The sequence below is a fragment of the Dromiciops gliroides genome, chromosome 2, assembly GCF_019393635.1.
Source record: "Dromiciops gliroides isolate mDroGli1 chromosome 2, mDroGli1.pri, whole genome shotgun sequence".
NCBI classification, from domain to species: Eukaryota; Metazoa; Chordata; class Mammalia; order Microbiotheria; family Microbiotheriidae; genus Dromiciops; species Dromiciops gliroides.
In genome coordinates, this window is record NC_057862.1 from 626,453,918 (window position 1) to 626,476,288 (window position 22,371).

A 22,371-nucleotide genomic window follows, 5' to 3' on the forward strand; every position below is an offset into this window, starting at 1 on the left:
TAGGGTCACACAGCTAGTAAGTGTTAAGTGTCTGAGGCCGCATTTGAACTCAGGTCCACCTGACTCCAGGGCTGGTGCTCTATCCACTGCACCACCTAACTGCCCCCTTTAAAATGAGTTTTTTATAACAGGATATCAGTTATTATAATTGAATTGACCAATGAGAATATTTTATTATTTTTTCATTTGTTGACAGATTTCAGAGGGAAGTAGTAACGGAATAAGTCACTATAAAACCACACTTTTTAAACTGGTATTTAGTATTCTATGACCTAGTAAATCTTTTTATTATTCAATTATTATATATGTATGTATATGTGTATATGTATGTATATATACACCTATACATATACTTATATGCAAATATATACACACACTTCTACCTTTATCTACACTCCATCAGTTCTTTTTTAGGGGACAGATAACATTTTTCATCATAAGTCCTTCAGAGTTGTCTTGGATCATTATATTCATGAGAGTAGCAAAAAGACTGGTTCTTTATACACATTGCCCCTAAATCTACTAAATCTTTTTTTTTTGTACCTGAATAAAATTATTGATATAATAGTTCATCTTTTCTAAACTCCTTGAAAGTGTCTGTCCTACAAATCTCATACCAAAAGCGAGATAATGTTTACCTAATTCTACTCCCACCTAAATTTTATTTCTTAATCAGGCATCAATATTTTGAAAACTTTTCATTCCATTTGTCTTAGAAAGATTATTTTTATTTGGTATATGGGCTATATAATTATTTTTAAGTTTTGTGGAAGTGTCTAATGCTATTCTTTTGGAGAATGTGGGGAGATTTGGATTAGATTCTAATGCAGTTGAATTGATTCAAAACTGCTTGGATGACTAAATTGAAAGAGTAGTTTATAAAGCTTTAAAATATGATATTCAGCCTTCAGGAAAGGACCTGAAGGAAATATGTTTAGATTTATGCTGTTCAATATGTTTTTCAATGGCTTGGATAAATGTAAAAATGGTATGTTGGCCAAATTTGCAAATGGAATAAAACTGGAATAAATAGGAATCATAGTATTTGAACAGAAGAACATAAAAATCACTTGCAATAACAAAGCATTAGACACACTCTAGTCAGATGAAATTTAATAGAGACAATTGTAAAATTTTAAAAATGGACACAAAAAAATCAACTTGACAAGTACAGTTTCACAAGTCCATATGGGGGAAACATGACTTCACAGTAGTCTTTTATTGAAAGGGGCATTTTAGTGGTTCTCAATATGAGAAAGTACCAAGAAATTGTAGCCAAAAATGCTCATGGGATTTTAGACTTATTTAAGTGAAATATATATTCTAAGACTATGGAGGCAATATTTTCACTGTACTACATCTTCCATGGGTCTTATTGAAAGTATAGTGCTTATTTAATGATGCAAGTTCAAAAAAGATTTTGGTAAGATTGAGTTTATCCAGAAAAGGCCAATCTGAATGATGGCGTGCCTTTGATTCAAGTCATATATGGATCACTTGAAGGATCTTGGGTTATTTAAACTGAAGTGAAGAGTTAGGATGGATTCTATTGGAGTCTTCAAATATTTTAAGGGCTCTCATTATATATATATATATATACACATACACACACACATATATATATATACATACACACACACACACACATATATATATATATATATATGTGTGTGTGTGTATGTATATATATATATATATATATATATATATATATATATATATATATCCTTTTCAGAGAAGTAGTATTCTATATTGGAGGCCTACAACTATCATCATCCCCAAGGAGCAAAAATAGGATAAGAGTCAAAAATTTAATTTATGTCCAGAAAAAATTCTAGTATACTAGAAATATCCAAAAATAGAATAGAACTCTTTGAGAGATGATGGTTTTCTACTCTTTGAATTTTTTTGGGGGGCAGGGCAATGAGTGACTTGTCCAGGGTCACATAGCTAGTAAGTGTCAAATGTCTGAGGCTGGATTTGAACTCAGGTACTCCTGAATCCAGGGCCAGGGCTTTATCCACTATGCCACTTAGCTGCTCCCCACTTTTTGTTTCTCTTTGGATATTTTTAAGCAGAGATAGGATGACAAGTATTTTATTAGGTTATAGTATAACTTTCTTTCATGTATGAATTGGGCTCTATGACTTTTGAAGTACATTATAACACTAAAATTCTTTGATTCTGTTAAATTCTGAGGGCCACATTTTACAGTGGCTTTTAGGAGCTCAAGCTTGCTCAGAGAAGGCTAATTGATATGTCAAGAAAGATATAAACCTATTGTACTCAGGTCAGTCAAACTAAGAATACAAATGGAAAGGGATGAAAGAGCTGTTGCTTTCAGATATTTGAAGGACTTTTGCATATGAGGAGAATTAGACTTCATCCTGGAACACAAAATTAAAAGGTATGGGTAAAAAATAGAGGCAGATTTCAGCTCAATATAAGAAAGAACTTTCTAAAATGGAGCTATTCAGAAATAGAATGGGTTGCCTTGGAAGAGTGTGAGTTCTCTGTCAGTGGAAGTGTTCAATGAGAAACTGTTTGACCATCTGTCAGGCATGTCAGAGAGCAATAGTAGTAGTAGCAGTAGCAGTAGTAGTTGTAGTAACAACAGATTTTATTAATGCAAATTCTTGATGTTTAAAACACATGACACATTCTTGGTTATTGACCTGCTTCAAAAACAATGTCGTTGTAACATTCTCCAAGTCCATCAGAACATAGATTTAGAATTTTAGATAGCCTTGGAAAATTTATAGTCCAACATTTATCTTTCTCATAGAAAAAACAACAACACAGTACCAAAGAATTTAAATGAATTTCCTCACAGCACAAAAGTAGTCAGTTTAAGATGTGGAATTTTAACCTAAACTCCTCTCTCCAGTTAAAAAACATCACTTCAAATTTCAAACTATCTTCAGCCATCTCTAAAATTCGATCAGATTTTAAAATTGCATTACTCTGACTAATGAGATTATGTTTTTGACTCATTTATCTGTATACATTTGAACCCTTAGAATAATTTTTATAAGGGAAATATAACTTTAGACTCTAGGTTGTTATGTTTGAATGATTTTTTGATGCACATTAATTATAGAAGCAGGTAGAAAATAAGAAGGCCAGGATATTCTTTGTATACTCAACCTTCCAATCTCCTTGGCTCATAACAGGATAACTATAGTACAGTGACAGAGACTAGACCTATGATTTTATTGGAAAAAAGGAAATTCCTTGAAGAGAAAAATCCATCTATCAGTGCAGATCTGTGCCTTTTCTGAAACAAACTGCTAGGCAGTTCTTTAGATTATTGAGAGTTTCAGTGACTTGCTTAGGTTCACATCTTTGAGTGACTCTTTTATTTTTACTCCAGAAAATTTATGCTATTTTTTCTATTTAGTATTTTCTTTTCCTCAAATACATGTAAAAAGCATTTTCCAACATTCTAAATTCTCTCCCTCCTTCCCTATAATCCCAATAGATAAGGCAAGAGATTTAATCTAGGTTGTAGTATGTTATGGATTGTAGTAGTCATGAAAAACATTTCCATAATAGTCAGGCTAAAAAAAACCCCAACAACATAGACTCCCCCAAAACCCCAAGACAAAGTTTATATATGTGTGTGTGTATGTATATATGTGTGTGTGTACACATATATGCATATGCCTGTATACATGTGCATATACACACACTTCTATTTGTATCCCAATCCCATCAATTCTTTCTTTGGGGACAGATAGCATTTTTCATCATACATCCTTCAGAGTTGTCTTGGATCACTGTATTGTTGAGAATAGCTAAAAGACTGGTTATTTATCCACATTGCCCCTTCCAGTATAAGTATAATTGTCATGAAAATATTTGATGTTGTTTCATGGTAGAATCTGCCATTAGCTGTTATGATATTTTTGGCATTCATAGATGACTAATACTTATGAATAAAAATAAAATTCTTTATAAAGCTAAACATATGATTCTCTGAAATGTATGAAATTAGATCTGTACTTAAACACTATTCCACTCACTCTCCAGTCCCATATAAAAAAGTCTTGTAATTCATATCTATCAATAATTTTGCTAGTCATAAAATCATCCTCCAACTTTTATTTATATTATGTATATCACTTTATAATTTTAGGATCTATGTTGAAACAAGCTACTAAAAATTGATTTACAAGAATTTTTGTATAACTTTGACAAACATTTTGTAAAACATTTTAGAAGATATAGTAAAAATGATTAGCACATGATTAATATTTTTGTCTTGGAACAATAATCGTTGGACAAAATGCATTAGAAAAAGCCTACAAAGTAAAGTAGAGATAAAAAAACCTAGTTATCTGCTTCTTAGCTTTATGTTAGGACAAAATAAGATTTTTCCATGATAAATACATAGATGAGAATAACTTTGTTAAATGGTTTTCTTTTTATTAATACTAAGGGAGAGGTAAAATGATGTATTTTTCACAAAAATGCTAACCAGTATCTAAAAAAATTACTTGTGAAAAGAATAGCATCAGTCTATGCTTGAAGAGGTGAATGTTATGGGACCTGTTTAAAAAAAAAAAAACTGTTGCTATGAAAATATGGTTCTTATTATCACCAATATTCCCTTGGCACTAATGGATGGATATGAATCATAGGACATCGACCAAGATATTTTGGAGATGCAAAATTCCAAGTGGTCCAAATGAATATGAAAAGATATTTTGGATATGGGTATTTTTATCATATTGTCAATATTTTTATAAAAGACACAATAGCATGTATGGCTAAAAAAGGCATGGTTATTTGTATAAAATGAACAAGGGATGAAAAATGGTCAACACAAATGAGGTACTAATATCCACGAATAATTAAGAGAAAAATATATTTTTCCACTATGATGGGTAGATCAAAAGGACAGATTTGGGAAATGATTTCTCCATCCTTGAAGATGAATGGTCTTGTTTTGATATATAATGGTGGATGGAGCACATATACTGCTGATACATTAGAGCATTAGAAAAGGTTTTTTTTGTAAATGTCTTGCTATCCCTCGTAAAAATGTCATACAATTTTTCCTCCATCTGTTAGTACAGGATTCTTGTTCTACATATCATGCTTAGAATCCTATAGGACTTCAGTTTGTGGAAGATGTGGCTTGATGAAAATGTACTGAGAAATATTTAATATACATTTATTAATTAGTATCAAGTATAGAATAGTGTAATTTCTCTTAAAGGCAACATAAAGTTTGACTAAAATATATATCTTGGTGTAGATATGGTAAGGACATATAGGTATCGATAACATGAGTGAACAAAAATAAGTGATGAGTAGGGGACCATACATAGTGACAGATTGGTATGTGAGGTTCAAGGGTCTCATCAAGGAAGGCTTTAAGAAAGATGGTTATAGCTAAGAAATAGAGTAGAGGATCAATGGAAGAGGCTAGGCACAGGAGAGACAGTAGCAAATGATATTAGTAATTCAGTGTTTGATAAACACAAAGACTCCAGCTTCTGGGATAGAAATTCAGTATTTGACAAAAACTGCTGGGAAAACTGGAAGATAGTATGGCAGAAATTAGGCATAGACCAACATCTTACACCTTATACTAAAAAAAAGGTCAAAATGGGTAAATGATTTAGACATAAAAGTTGATACCATAGGTAAATCAGGAGAGGAAGGGATAGTCTACCTTTCAGATCTTTGGAAAGGAGAACAGTTTATGCCCAACCAAGAGATAGAGAATGGTATGAAATGCAAAATGAATGATTTTGGTTACATTAAATTAAAACGTTTTTGTACAAACAGAAGCAATGCATCGAAAATTGGAAGGGATGCAGAAAGCTGGGAAACAATTTTTTTATGGCCAGTACTTCTGATAAAGGTCTCATTTCTGAAATATATAGGGAACTAAATCAAATTTATAAGAATCCAAGTCATTCCCCAATTGAGAATTGGTCAAAGGATATGAACAGGCAGTTTTCTGATGAAGAAATCAAAGCTATCTATTCCCATATGAAAAAAATGTTCTAAATCACTATTGATTAGAGAGATGCAAATTAAAACAACTCTAAGATACCACCTGATACCTATGATATTGGCTAATATGACAAAAAATGAAAATAATGAATGTTGGAGAAGTTGTGGGAAAATTGGAACACTAATGCATTGTTGGTGGAGCTGTGAACTGATCCAACCATTCTGGAGAGCAATCTAAAATTATGCCCAAAGGGCTATAAAGCTGTGCATACCCTTTGGCCCAGCAATACCACTTTTGGGTCTTTTTCCCAAAGAGGTCATAAAAAAGGGAAAAGGACCCACATATACAAAAATATTTATAGCTACTCTTTTTGTGGTGGCAAAGAATTGGGTTGCCCATCAATTGGGGAATGGCTGAACAAGTTCTAGTATATGAATGTAATGGAATTCTATTGTGCTGTAAGAAACAATGAGCAGGAGGAGTTCAGAGAAACCTGGAGGGTCTTGCATGGGCTGATGATGAGTGAGATGAGCAGAACCAGAAGAACACTGTACACAGTATCATCAACATTGTGTGTTGATCTACTGTGATGGACTGGATTCTTCTAACCACTGCAGTGGTACAGAAGAGTTCTAGGGGACCCATGATGGAAGGAAATCTCCAAATCTAGAAAAAAAAAAAGAACTGTGGAGTAGAGATGCTGATTGAACCATACTATTTCTTTTGCTTTTGGTGCTGTTGTTTTTCTATTTTGAGGTTTTTCCTCATTGCTCTGATTCTTCTCTTATAACATGACTGATCCAGAAATATGTTTAATGTTATTATGTGTGTGTGTGTATATATATATATATATATATATATATATATATATATATATATATATAACCTATGTCAGATTATTTGCTTTCTGGGGGAAGAGGGAGGGAGGGGAGAGAGGGAGAAAAATCTGAAATTGGAAAACTTATGTTGAGAACTGTTTTTGCATGTAAATGGAAAAAATAAATACTTTTATCAGGACAAAGGGAAAAAAAAAGAAAGACGGGTTATTAGAATTAGTAGGAATCCAACATGGGAAATTGGGGAGGCAATTCCATGCTCAAGAGAAAGCATAAGAAAGGATATAGTAATAGATTGTTATCAATCTCCTGTATTTAGAATCTTTCACTTAAGACTAGTCAGTCGAAAATCATATCTGATGTATCCTCTCTCTCTCTCTCTCTCTCTCTCTCTCTCTCTCTCTCTCTCTCTCTCTCTCTCTCTCTTTCTCACACACACAGCCACCAACAACAAAATTTTGAGATTTAAAAGTGATATGAAATTCCAAATTATACCCAAATCAGATTACAATGACTCCGCATGGCCCAAAAGAGTTTCTTAGAGAAAAATAAGAAATTTTTTTATTCCTTCTTGAATATTCTTCATCAATTGAAGTCATTAATTAAATGAAGGTCAGAAATAAGTAATGATGGAAGGATTGGGAGGAACTTGAAAGCCATTCTCTTTAAGGAGCTCTTTAAGTACTATTTTGTCTTTATGTTTAAACACAGTGATGTTTTTCCCTCATGGACATGTGGTTATGAATATTTATAATGTTTCCAAACAAATAATTTTAGTTTTTCTAATCCTGTGTTGAAACATATATGAAGTCAAAGAAAACTGTTTTGGTACTTTAGGGCAAGATGAAGTAAAGGTAGATAATACTTTATTTTGAAAACTACCTTTCTCCTCCAGAGTACAATGTGGAGTATATTGCCCTGTGTCATTGAGTGGGCTCACAGTGTGTAACCACATCAATTCTGTTCTTGATTTTTACCACTTCAATTATTTCTGATAAAAGTCAACTTCAGTCAGGCACTCTGAAGTTGGTAAGTACTCCATTAATATCTCCAGGGATCTTGCTCTTAATTCACAATGAAATCCTTTAGGATACAAAAAGCTGAACTTCCAACAAGTGGCTGAATTGAAAATGTCAAACATTATATGGAATTCAAGCCAGAATATAGCATTAAGGGCTGATTCAAGATTTCATAGATAATACATTTCATATATGTTTCATGTTTTTTCCTCCTATTGGACAATGAGGTCCCATTAATCCTTTCAAAATCATTATTCTCAGCCTTGTAAATTTGTTGTCTGAATTTGAAATTCTTTGTTTTGATTTGACAATCATTAAGTATTTTATGGGAGGAGAGAGAATAAGGTAAAAAAGAAATATATAAGAATAATCTCACCAATATTATAGACTTTTCTTCAGACATATCCATTACCAGTTATAAAAACTTGATTTTTCTTTTTTGTCAGAGCAATGAGGGTTAAGTGACTTGCTCAGGGATCATACAGCTAGTAAGTATTGAGTGTCTGGGGCCAGATTTGAACTCATGTCCTCCTGAATCCAGGGCAGTGTTATCCACTGTGCCACCTAGCTTGCCCCAAACAAAACTTTATGTAACTAACTATATCTATATCTATATCTATACATATGTATGTGTGTATACATATATATGTGTGTATACATATATACATATATATGAAACCCATTATAAAGAATATGAGATATGATTTAATTATAGGTGACACCCGAAGTTCTAAAGACTAAATTAATTTCTTATAGTTATAGCTAATTTTTGCTCTCTGATCATTATCTAAACAGCTTGGTAGTGTAGTGAATGGAGTGCTGGATTTGGAGTCAGGAACATCTTTTCTCAGAAAACTACTAGTTGCATCACCTCAGGCAAGTTACTCAACCATTCTCTGCCTAAGTAGTTTCATCAATATAATAAGAACAATAAAAACACCTGCCTTAAAGTTGAAAAAGAAGATATTAGAAGGATTTTTCAACCTTTAAAGTGCTAACTTCCAGCTCTTACAGCTTCCTTTCAAAGGAAATTATGTAAATGTTTTATGACCATTTTAGAGATGAACAGAATGAAGTGTAGAAACCTGCCACAGTTCACACAGACACATAAATATCCAAATAAAAATCCAAGAATTCTGACATTTCTGTAATGTTTTTTTTTCTTCTATTGGGCAATGAAATACAATTATACCTCTCAAGAGACACAATCATAATTTGTATAATTTAAGGCACTGAAGTGGAGCTCTTAGTTTGATTTAACAATCATCAAATATGTTATGAATGTTTCATCATCTGTCCCATACTGCTTTACATAGCACATAAATTAGTGCAATCAACTAAAATCATTACAATGAAAATTATTTAATATCCAAATTATCTCTCCTAGATCTATTTGTCAGGTCAGCTGTTTTTCCAAGGAGATATTTCACATTGCCCTTTTTTAAAATTTATTTATTTCAATTTGCTTTATTGTGTCCTGATGTTTCATAAAGTCATTTGTTGGGGAAGGTAGGTGGTGCAGTGGATAGAGCACTGGTGTTGGATTCAGGAGGACTTGAGTTCAAATCCAGCTTCAGACAATTGACACTTAACTAGCTGTGTGACCCTGGGCAAGTCACTTAACCCCAATTGCCTCACCAAAAATAAATAAATGAATGAATGAATGAATGAATGAATGAATGAATGAATGAGTGAATGAATGAATGAATGAATGAGTGAATAAGCAAATAAATAAGTGAATAAATGAATAAATAAATAAATGATTACATAAATACATAAAGTCATTTGTTTCTATTTGCTTAATCCTAATTTTTAAGCAATGATTTTCTTCAGAGAGCTTTTGTACCTCCTTTTCCATTTGACAAATTTAGCTTTTCAAGAAGTGGACTTTTTTTCATGACCCTCCTTCATCACTCTCATTTCTCTTTCCATTTTTTCCTCTATCTTTCTTACTTTCCCCTCTACATCACTTACTTTATCTTCAAAGTCCTTTTCAAGTGCTTCTTTTTTTTTTTAGGGCAATTAGGGTTAAGTGACTTGCCCAAGGTCACACAGCAAGTAAGTGTCAAGTGTCTGAGGCCGGATTTGAACTCAGGTACTCCAGGGCTGGTGCTTTATCCACTGTGCCACCTAGATGCCCACTTTTTGAGTGCTTCTAAGGCCTGAGACAATTCATATTTTTCTTGGAAGCTTTGGATGTAGAAGCACTGACATTGCTATCATCTTCTGAGGGTGTACATCAATCTTCCTTGTCACTAAAGACACTTCCTATGGTCCTCATCTTTCTCTGTCTACTTATCTTGGTAGTATTTTACTTGATTTTAACTCCTTCTTGAAGTGAGGCAATACTTCTAGGATGTACTGCCCCAAGCTTCAGGGGGTCTAAAGTGGTCTTTAAGGAGGGGCAGGTTATTCACTCACCTGGCCTATTGTTTCATCCATAGATAACTCTAGGCCAACTTGCTAATTAGCCAGGCTGCAAAACTTTGTGTCCTGTGGTTGTTAGCTCTGAGAAGCCAGGTCCCCTCCCCCACCTTGCCCACTGTCACTCAAGCCTACTTCCTGTTTCCCAGTAGGGTGAAATACCCAAGTTCTGCCTCAGCTCCAGAAGAGACCCCTGGAATCTCCCTCCTGGCCAACCGCTCAGCCCTCTCAGCATACCATGAGCTTAGTTCCAGATGACAACAGTGCTGCAGATAATTCAAAGGCTCTGGAGGTCTCTTTCTCTGATGAGGCATGCCTGGGCCTTCAGTCCTTTCAATAATTATCATTTCCCACTTTGGTTACCATTATTTGTCTGATGGACATCAGACAGAACCTCAAGATGGTTCGATTTGCATTTCTCCAATTTAGAATGCTCTAGAGAACTGGGGTCAAAATGAAATAAAAATGAATCCTTTACTTAAAAAGCAACAATTGACATGGTCTATGTTTTGTTTTTAAATTTTATTTCATTAATCATTTCTCAATTATAGTTTAATCTTGTTGTGACTGTATTTTGTAGTTTTGTTGCACTTGTTGCCCAAAGTCTCTGAGTTTGACACCTCTGTTCTAGAATATTTTATTCATATGGCAATTCAAAGCTTGTATTTATTTTCCTGAAAACAGTTTGGCCATATCATTTGACCATTTATTCATTGGGAAATGGATCTTAGTTTTACAAATATGAATAGGTTCTTAATTATTACTATTCTTATTTCACAGATAAGGGAATGTTGGCTTTGGGTAAGTGCTTCATCTGTGGTAACCCAGCTGTTATTGTTGCTCAGTTGTTTCAGTAGTGTCCACCTCATTGTGATAGGTTGTCTTGGAAAAGATATTACCATTTCCTTCTCAATCTCATTTTATAGATGAGGAAAATGAGGCAGAGTTAAATGACTTACCCAAGGTCACACAGCTAGTAAAAATTCTGAGGCCAGGTTTTAATTCAGGAAGATTAGTCTTGTGACTCCAGGCCCAGCACTCTATCTACTACACCACCAAGATACCCAAACCCAAGCAGTGAATGTTACAATTAAAATATGAATACAGAATATTCTAACTTCAAGTCTAATGTGCTTTCCACTAAAAAAATGATGCATTTTTTTGCATTTAGTAACCCTTTCCCACCATTTTGTCATCATTACTGTAAAAGCAGAATGTGGGCTCAAATATTATCTAAAAGATATACTCTATGTCTTGGGTTTTTATTTCCAATAAATTAATTGCCCATCACTAAATTTGGGATGAGATTCTCTCTTATAAAACTACATTGGTGGCACAGTGGAAAGAGTACCACTCCTGGATTCAGGAAGACTAAGTTCAAATCTGGCTTCAGCCTGTCAGATTTAAAATTCCATATACGAGCATTAAACTCTCCCTCTTAACTTTTCCCATATATATATATATCCCAGACCACTAAGAAAAAGAAGCCTCTGAGCTTTAATCAGTGAGGGATTAGTTTTTATTGTTTGGGAATGAATTAGAAAACAAAAGGTGATACCAATTAGGGAAATAGGAAAGTAGAAATACAAACGAATACTCTTAGATCTAAGCTTAGTCTATATTCCTTTATAAAACTCCCCAAATCCCAAAATGCCTGCCAGGCCGAGAACCAGCACCAAACATCAAATGAGCGCACCACCAGGTCTAAGCTGGAAAGCCAGAGAGACCCACTTCCATTCCTTCTCAGTTTTTAAACTGTAGTCCCAGAAGTTGGTGCCCTCAGACACGGCATACTTGGCTAGCTCTCTGGGCAGCAGCAGGTGCACAGCCCTTCGTTGTGGTCTCCTCCGCAAAAGGACAGTCCTTCAAAAGCCGCTTCAGTAGCATTTGCTCAACTCTCAAATGATTAAGCTAAAACTTCCGGTTTTTACCACAAGCCACTTCACTCTTACTAGGTGTGTGACCCTGAGCAAGTCACTCAACCCTCATTGCCCTGGGCAAAAACGAAACAAAAAACAACAAAAACCTACATTGTTTTGGGGACTGAAGATTCAAATTGATATAATAGCATTTATTATTTGAAAAGAGCAAAAAAAAAATGGTGGAGACAGCCAGAAAGTGTCTTTGATACCACAATATATAGACACTGATGGGATTTTCTATCTATCTATCTATCTATCTATCTATCTATCTATCTATCTATCTATCTATCTATCTATCTATCTACTCAAACACATACAAACACCATAATTATATAAAATATTGTGCATATATGCACAAATGTACATTATACATGTGCACATTTTTGAATGTGCATATATGCATGTACACATTCCAGTATATATGCATATATTCTAAAAATGCCTTTCTAGCAGGAAATGCTGAAAATGGCTCAAATTCTCAAGTTGTAATTTTAAAAATTCTAGGGCAAGCATGCACACCTTACCAATCAAGATATTTTAATAAGGGATTTTAAATGTTTTTACTTTTGAAAAATATAATTTTTCCATAAAATAACATAATAAAAAGATAATTGTATATGAAACTGCAAATGTATTATGTACAACTTGCTATTTGTTTTAAATATATAATAAAGTTATCATGTAGATTTATTTTTTCCTTTTTAATTTGTGAGTTTGGGGATTGGGACATTTACTAATTATTTAATTGAGGTATTTAGGAAATTTCTAAGGAAGAAAATACAATAATTCATAATCATATGAAAAATGTTCTAAATCATTATTTATTAGAAAAATACAAACAAATCTCAAGATATCAATTAAAACCTATTAGAATGGCTAAAATTATTGAAGGGAAAATCATTAAATGGAGATGTGGAAAAATTAGGTTACATTCATTGTTGGTGGAATTAACTGATTCAAACATTTTTTAGAGCAATTTTGAATTATGTCCAAAGACTTATCAAATCCCCTATACTTTTGATCCAGCAATACAACTAGTAGGTCTATTTTCAAATATGATTAGGGAAAAGGAAAAGCACCTGCATTGTAAAATATTTGTAGCAGCTCTCTTTGTGGTGGCAAAAACATGGCTTATTGTTTTGTACAAAAAAATAGTTTTAAAGACAAGAAAGTGATGGAGAAAATCTTAATGAAGTAAATTAAACTTAAAAGTGTGCCTTTCACATATTTATATATGGATTATTCTGAAGAGCTGGTTGTTCCACATTTACCAGCGCATTTTTGTCCTCTAACACATTGAATTGTTTCTTCATAGAGAATCAGTAAAAAACATGAACAAGGACTCCACAGGATAAGAAGGTAGGCAAAAATTATCTGTACTCATGTGGGTCATATTCAATTTGATAAGAACTTAAAACTGTGACTTTTTTGAAGCTGGACAATGTAATAGTAGCTTATTGTCATCTATAAGAGGCAGTAGAGTCGGGTGTTTTAGTAGAAATGTCACCTAATGAGAAATCAAAATACTTTAGTTCAAATGCTTACCCTGGTACTTGCTAGCAGAATGAACTGAAAAAACAGAACACAGTGTGGCACAGCCAAAAGAAAACTAGCCTAAGAGAATGGAAGACCTGGAGTCAGTCCTACTTCTCATATACCTGATTATATGCCTTAGTCAATCAGCTCCCAGTGCTCTATGCAATGTAGTAACAGTATAAGTGGAAGACAGGGGACAAGCTGTGTTAATATGAGTTTCTTCACCTAGGAGTTTTCTATATCAATCGAATAACCTGTTTATTCCATATCCTTCTCTTATGAAGTTATGTATCAAGATATTGTATTAAATATGTTGGAAAAAGTGAGAATGTGCCTTCCAACTCAAACTCTGAGAACTTACTATTCAGTTTTAATGGATGAGTGATTCTAAGACCATTTCTATCTCTGTGCTGTGTTTAAACTATTATATTTTACTATTATGAATTACATCTTAATGATGTGGTTGAGTCATGGACTGAAAGAGTGAACTCATGGTTTGGGAGGCTCCTGAAGGAAAATGGTGTAGAGAAGAAGTATAACCTTCACTATAAAACTTAATGTGTCCAAAATCTAGACAGAGCTTAGACAGCATATAATACGATATTATCAAAGAAAACTTTCCTAATGTCCTACAATCAGAAGAAAACATACACCATTGAAAAAATACACCAATAACTTCCTAATAGAGCGCCAAAAAGGAGAACTTGAAGGAATATTGCACCTAAATTCTAAATTTATCAAGTAAAGGGATAAAATACTGCAAACAACCAGAAAGAAACAATTTAAATATCAAGGAACAACAATGAGAATTACACAGGAACTGGCAGCTTCAACATCAAAGGATCTAAAGGCTTGGGATATAATGTTAAAGAAGGCAAAGCAACTGGTATTACAACCAAGAATGTAATACACAGCAAAAGTAATCATAATCGTGTTTTTTTTTTCCTGATAAAAGTTTTTTTTTTTTTTCCAGTTACATGTAAAGATAGTTCTCAACATTTGTTTATACAGGCTTCCCAATTTCAGATTTTTCTCCCTCCCTCCCCTCCCTCTCCTCCATCCCCCCTCCCCTAGACAGCAGGTAATCTGATATAGGTTATATACATATATATAATGTTAAACATATTTCTGCATTAGTCATGTTATAAGAGAAAAATCAGAGAAATGACAAAAACCCTCAAAATAGAAAAACAGCACCAAAAAACAAAAGAAATAGTATGGTTCAATCAGCATCTATACTCCACAGTTCTTTTTTTTCCCCTGGATTTGGAGATCCTCTTCCATCATGAGTCCCCTTGAACTCTTCTGTACCATTGCATTGGTGGAAAGAATCTAGTCCATCACAGTAGATCAACACACAATATTGATGATACTGTGTACAGTGTTCTTCTGGTTCTGCTCATCTCACTCATCATCAGCCCATGCAAGACCCTCCTGGTTTCTCTGAACTCCTCCTGCTCATTGTTACTTATAGCACAATAGTATTCCATTACATTCATATACCACAATTTGTTCAGCCATTCCCCATTTGATGGGCATCCCCTCAACTTCCAATTCCTTGCCACCAGATAAGGAGCAGCTATAAATAGTTTTGTACATGTGGGTCCTTTTCCCTTTTCCATGATCTCTTTGGGAAAAAGACCCAAAAGTGGTATTTCTGGGTCAAAGGGTGTGCACAGCTTTATAAGCCCTTTGGGCATAATTTTAGATTGCTCTCCAGAATGGTTGGATCAGTTCACAGCTCCACCAACAATGCATTAGTGTTCCCATTTTTCCACAGCTTCTCCAACATTTATTATTTCCTTTTTTGTCATTTTAGCCAATCTGATAGGTGTGAGGTGGTACCTCAAAGTTGTTTTAATTGGCATCTCTCTAATCAATAGTGATTTAGAGCATTTTTTCACATGAGATATGAACAGGAAGTTTTCTGATGAAGAAACCAAAGCTATCTCTCCACATATGAAAAAAAAATGCTCTAAGTCACTATCGATTAGAAAGATGCAAACTAAAGCATAATCTTTCAGTGGAAAAGATTAGCATTCAATGAAATAGGGGACTATTTTTTTCAGTTTCCAAATGAAAAGCCCAGAACTGAAAAGAAAACCCAGTCTACAATACAAGACTCAAGAAACACATGAAAAGGCAAAAAGGGGGAAAAATCTGTTACTCAATAAGGTTAAAATGTTTGCATCTCTACATGGGAAGAAGATACTTGTAAGTCTTGAGCACTGTATCTTTATTAAAGCATATAGTACTAGTATACACAGACAGAAAGTATGGGTTTAAGTTGATTCCTATGTGATGATATTAAAATAACACACAAAAAAACTTAAGGGGTAACAAAAAGGATTGTGCTGGGAGAAGAGGAAAGGAAGGCAGAATGCGATAAATCACATCATATGAAGAGAAATAGAAGAACTATTACAACAGAAGGGAAGAAGTGAGGGGTGAGCATTGTTTGCATCTTACTCTCATGCGATTTGGTTCAAAGAGGGAATAATACAAAACACTTAATTGTGTATAGAATTCTATATTACCCTATAGAGAAGTAAAAGAGGAAAGGGGGAGAAAAGGGTAGTTTGTTGATAAAAGGGAGGGTAAAACTAGAAGAGGAAAGAGGAAAGGACAAAAAGGAGGCTGGGTTGATAGAAGGAAAGGTAGACTGAGATAGCTAGTAACAGAAAATTAGTGATAAGGGACAGGGGAAAGGGAAAGAGAAAAGTACAAACAAGGGAAAAAATAAGATGCAGGAAAATACACAGTAATCATAACAGTTAATGTTATGTTAAAACAGTAGCAGATAGCAGAGTGGATTAAAACAAAAATCTTACAATATGCTGTTTACAAGAAACACATGTGAAGCAGAGAAATACACACAGAATAAATGCAGAAGGTTAGAGCAGAATGTATTATGCTACACCTGAAGTAAAAAAGGCAGGGGTAGCAATCCTTATTTCAGACAATGCAAAAGCAAAAACTGAACTAATTAAAAGAGATAAAGAAGGAAACTATCTTGCTAAAATGTAGAAAATGAAGTAATATCAATATTAAACATTTATGCACCAAATGTTACAGCATCCAAATTCCTAAAGAAGAAGTTAAGTGAGTTACAGGAAGAAATAGATAGCAAAATTATATTAGTACAGAACCTCAAACCCCCCATCTTAGGACTGGATGGATCTAACCACAAAATTCATAAGAAAGACGTTAAGGAGGGGAATAGAATTTTAGAAAAAAAAAGACCTTTTGTAGAAAACTGAATTGGGATAGAAAAGAATAAAGTTTTTTTTCTTAGTTGTACGTGGCATGTACATAAAAATTGACTATGTATCAGACAAAAAATCATCACAGTCAAAGGCAGAAAGGCAGAAATAGTAAATGCATCATTTTAAGATCAATATGCAAGGGGCAGCTAGGTGGCGCAGTGGATAGAGCATCAGCCCTGGATTCAGGAGAACCTGAGTTCAAATCTGGCCTCAGACACTTATCACTTACTAGCTGTGTGACCCTGGGCAACTCACTTAACCCCAACTGCCCTGCAAGAAAAAAAAAAATCAATATGCAAAAAAAAAAAAAAAGTGTAACAAAGGACCATGTAAGATAGAGAAAAAAATGAATTGGAAATTGAATAATCTCATTCTAAAGAATGACTGGGGGGTAGCAGCTAGGTGGTGCAGTGGAGAGAGAGCACCAGCCTTGGATTCAGGAGGACCTGAGTTCAAATCCGGCCTCAGACACTTAACACTTACTAGCTGTGTGACCCTAAGCAAGTCATTTAACCCAAACTGCCTCCAAAAAAAAAAAAAAAAAAAAAAAAAGAATGACTGGGTCAGAAAACAAATCATAGAAACAAAGAATAACTTTGTTCAAGAGAAAGACAATAATGACACAACATATCAAAACTTATGGGGTGAAGCTGAAGCAGTTCTTAGGGAAATAAATGCCTACATGAATAACTTAGGGAAAGAGGAGATCAATGAATTGGGCATGAATGTAAAAAAGTTAAAAAAAGAACAAATAAAAAATCCCTATTCAAATACCAAATTGGAAATTCTGAAAACTAAAGGAGAGATTAATAAAATTGAAAGTGAGAAAACTGTGGAATTAATAAATAAAAGTAAGAGCTGGTTCCATGAAAAAAATGATAAATTTGATTCAGTTAATTTGATTTTAAAAAACGAAAGAAGAAAACCTTACTACAAGCTCCGAAAAGAAAAAGGGTAAACTCACCACCAATGAAACGGAAATTAGTGCAATAATTAGGAACAATTTTGCTCAACTATATGTCAATAAATTTGAAAATCTAAATGATAAGGCTGAAAACCTACAAAAATATAAACTGCCCAAATTAACAGAAAAGGAAATAGAATCCTTAAGTAACCCCATTTCAGAAAAAGGAAATTGAACAAGTCATCAATAAGTTCCCTAAGCAAAAATCTCCAGGGCCAGATGGATTTACAAATTATTTCTACCAAACATTTATAGAACAATTAATTCCAATACTTTACGAACTCAAGTCCTCCTGAATTCAGGGCTGGTGCTCTATCCACTGTACCACCTAGCTGCCCCTATGAGGCAAATATGATGCAAAAACCGAGAAAGAAAATTACAGACTAATCTCACTAATGAACATTGATGTAAAAATTCTGAATAGAATATTAGCAAAGCAATGACAGCAACTTATCACCAGGAAAATAAAATGTAACTAGGTGGGATTTATACCAGGAATGCAAAGCTCTTTCAGTATTAGGAAAACTATCAATATAATTGATCCCATCAATAACAAAACTAATAAAAATCATGTTATTATCTCAATAGTTGCAGATAAAATACAGCACCCATTCCTATTAAAAACATGAGATAGTATAGGAATAAATTGGGCTTTGCTTAATATGATAAATAGTCTCTTTCTTAGACCACCAGCAAGCACTATATGCAATGGGGACAAGTTAGTGGCATTCCCAAAAAGACCAGGTGTGAAACAAGGATTTCTATTATCACCACTATTATTCAATATTGTACTAGAAATGTTAGCCTTGGGGGCAGCTAGATGTCACAGTGGTAAAGCACCGGCCCTGGATTCAGGAGTACCTGAGTTCAAATCCAGACTCAGACACTTGACACTTACTAGCTGTGTTACCCTGGGCAAGTCACTTAACCCTCATTGCTCTGCCAAAAAAAAAAAAAAAAAAAAAAAAAGAAATGTTAGCCTTAGCAATAGGAAATGAAAAACCTATTGAAGGAATTAGAATAGGCAAAGAATAAATAAAGCTATCACTCTTTGCAGATGATATGATGGTATACTTAGAAAATCCTAAAGAATCAACTAAAAGTTATTTGAAACAATTAACTTTAGAAAAGTTGCACAATATAAAATAAACCCACATAAATCATCAGCATTTCTAAATATGAGCAACAACGTCCAGTTGCAAGAGATAGAAAGAGAAATTCCATTTAATAGTAGCTGCAGACAAAATAATGCCATAAGAGAATTTCTGGAACAACGGAACCCACAAAAACATGGGGTGAGATCATTTTCCAGCCAAAAACAACTTAGAACATTGGAAGGAAAGGTCTGTTATGTCAGGGTGAGTGTGATGTGCAGATCTGAGCTTCACTGTGCAGACCCAGCCCCAGGTCCATAGAATCAGGCCTCTATAGCCTTGGAATCAGCTAAGGCAGTGGCTACTTCTGGAACTCAGCACATGGACACATGTGCTGAGGGGGTAGTGTGGTTGGTCAGGAGGAGATTGCAGGGGTCCCTGCTGATGCTGAGTTGGAACTCCATTGTGTTTCCCATGCTTGGAACCAGGAAGTAATTTTGAGTGGCAGAAGCCCAGTTGAGGGAGGGGTACAGGCTTGCCAGAGCTTGCAACCATTTTGAAACAGAATTGTGTATATGGTCAATTAGAGACCAGACCACATGCCAGGAGAGTGTAGAATGTGCTTCTCTTTCAATCTTACCACCTGGAACCCTCTTAAACTTGGGAAAATGTGCTCTGGAAGCAGTCTCCCACTTTAAGAAGGAGTTAAAAGTCAAGAAATATGCTGGCAAAATGAGCAGACAGATGTAATGATTGGAATGATGCCACCTACTGGAGACTTGCTGTGGGAAAGCTCCACCATGAGGAAAATGCCTCAGAGACATTGTGGCTTTTCCTTGGTGTCAGGAAATGACATTTGCTCATGGGTGCTGTCTATCAAGGCTACCAGCCAATCAACTGGAGGAGCCTCCTATTTTCTAGGAGGAGACAGGAAGGAGGAGAGGGAGCCTGGGCGGAGAGCTCTTGCACTTTTTGGGTTCCTGACTTGGTGTTGGTGGTGGCAAAGGACTTCACAGGAAATTTGAGGAAAGATAGGAATGCCAGGCTGTTGGAATTCTGTTCTCAATCTTTTTTCTTTCTATTTTCTAATAAACCCTTAAAAACCTGAACTCGTTTTTATCAGTGATTTTAGTCAGTTTCCCCCAAAACTGGGGGAACAGATTAGAATCCACATTTAGAATCTTAAATTACACACAGAAAAAAATGTGAAACCTAGAAAGCTTCTTTGATGACAAGGAAGATTAAAATACACCCTCAGAAGAAAACAAAGTCAAAGCTCCTACATCCAAATATTCCAAGAAAAATATGAACTCGTCTCATACCATGGAAGAACTCAAAAATGACTATGAAGATAAGGTAAGAGAGGTAGTGGAAAAAATGGAAAGAGAAATGGGAGTGATGCAGGAGGGTCATGAAAAATAGTCAACAGGTAGAAAAGCCAAATGGAAAAGGAGATACAAATGTTCTCTGAAGAAAATAATTGCTTAAGAATTAAGATGGAACAAATGGAAGCTAATGACTTTATAAGAAAACACAATAAAGAAAAATCAAAAGAATGAAAATTAGAGGGCAATGTGAAATATTTCCTTGGAAAAACAGCTGACCTGGAGAATAGATCCAGGAGAAATAATTTGAAAATTGTTGGACTACCTGAGAGCTATGATCAAAAAATAAACCTACACATCATCTTACAAGAAATTGTTTGATAAACCCAAAGACTCTAGCCTCCAGGATAAGAACTCACCATTTGACAAAAACTGCTGGGAAAACTTGAAAGTAGTATGGCAGAAACTAGGCATATACCATATACCATACCATATAGTATGGCAGAAACTAGGCATATACCAACACCTTACACTATATATCAAAATAAAATCAAAATGGGTATAAGATCTATACCTAAAGGATGATAGAATAGGCAAATTAGAAAAGGAAGAAAAGTTTACTTATCAGATCTATGGAGTGAGGAAGAAGTTACAACCAAAGGTGATATACAGAATATTATGAAATACAGAGTGGATCATTTTAACAATATTAAATTAAAAAGGTTTTGCACAAGCAAACCAATGAAACAAGATTAAAAAGAAAGGAGAAAGCTGGGAGAAAAATTGTACAGACTGTGTTTCTGATAAAGGCCTCATATCTAAAATATATGGAGAACTCAGTCCAATATATAAGAATACAAGCCATTCCCCAATTGAGAAATCCTCAAAAGATATGGACACACAGTTTTCAGATGATGAAATTAAATCTATCTACAGCCATATGAAAAATAATGTTCTCAATTTGTACTGATTAGGGAAATGCAAATTAAAACTATTCTGAAGTACCACCTCACACTTATCCAATTGTCAAATATGACAAATGATAAATGCTGATGAAGATGTGGGTAAATTGGAACACTAATGAACTGTTGGTGGAGCTGTGAACTGATCCAACCATTCTGTAGAGCCATTTGGAACCATGCCCAAGAGGCTTTAAAACTGGGCATATGCTTTAAACCAGCAATACCACTACTAGGTCTATATCCCAAAGAGGTCATAACAAAGGGAAAAACGGAAAAGGACCCACATATAAAAAGATATTTATAGCTTTTTTGCATGGTAGCAAAGAATTACAAATTAAGATGATGTCAATCAATTGGGAAATGCTTATTGTGATATATGAATGTAATATAATACTATTGTGATATATGAATGTAATGGAATATATACTGTTTTTAAATATGAATGTGATGGAACACTATTGTGCTGTAAGAGATGATAAGGAGATGGATTTCAGAAAAACCTAGAAAGACTTACATGAATTGATGTAAAGTGAGCAGAACCAAGAGAACATTGTACACAATATCAATAGCATTGTGTGATGATCAACTGTGATAGACTTAACTCTTCTCAGCGATACAATGATCCAAGACAATGTCAAAAGACTGATAGTGGGAAATGCTCTCCACATCCAGAAAAGTAACTGTGGAATCTGAATGCAGATTGAAGAATACTATTTTCACTTTTGTTGTTGCTTTTTTTGTTATTGTTCTTGTTTATTCTTTCTTATGTATTTTTTCTTTTGTCCTGATCCTTCACTTACAGCATGACTAACATTGAAATATGTTTAACATGATTGTAATGTATAATCTATACCAGATTGTTTTCTGGCTTTGGGGGGGGGTAAGGGAGGATGGGAAAAATTGGAACTCAAAAAATATCTTTACATGTAAGTGGAAAAAAATAAAATTAAAAAAATTTCCGTCTTTGAGTCTTTGCTTTCCAAAATGAATATTGACTATAGTCTCTGACATATTTTACTTCACTCACTGTTTTCCAGCAACTTCACTTCCTC